The following is a 650-nucleotide window of genomic DNA, read 5'->3' on the forward strand; positions in this document are numbered from 1 at the left end:
GCCCTATAGCAAAAAAAATCTCTCCAGCAAAAATAACTAACTAAAGTGAAGATATAATCAGAAAATGTAAACGAAATACTAAGAAAATCTGTCTCCCAGAAAACTGCACAGCAAGAACTGTTACAGAAAGTTCTTCTGAATGAACAGTAATTATTCCAGAAAATAATTTGGAAATAATTTAAGGCTTACAAAGGGTTACAAACCTGTACATAAAATCCCTATGTACTCTATCTAGATTTCACCAGTGATAACATCTTTAAAACCTAGCATATGATCAAACCAGGGCATTGACATCTACACCTCCAATAACTAACCAGTAGATCTTACTTGAATTTCACCTTTTTGTTTGTTTGTTTGTTTTTGTGACAACTGATGCATCACAGGGATAGATGGCATCACAAAATTAGTCCCAGGGATTTAAAGAAGCAGATAACAATAACAAAATTTGGTTGGCTATCAGGGAGAGGTGAGTTCTTAGGGCTCCCTCTGTACTGTGATGACTGAAATAGAGGCCTAGTGAAGGAGTGGGATTTACCCGCTAACTCTTGAAAATGTTGAGAAATGGTCAATTTTACTCCGCATGTGTATTTCTTTGTTTATACCCGTGAGGATTTCTGGGCAGCCAACTGTTACTAAGTTCCCAAGCCTCT

The sequence above is a fragment of the Tupaia chinensis genome, unplaced genomic scaffold (assembly GCF_000334495.1).
Source record: "Tupaia chinensis unplaced genomic scaffold, TupChi_1.0 Scaffold000005_2, whole genome shotgun sequence".
Classification (NCBI taxonomy): Eukaryota; Metazoa; Chordata; class Mammalia; order Scandentia; family Tupaiidae; genus Tupaia; species Tupaia belangeri.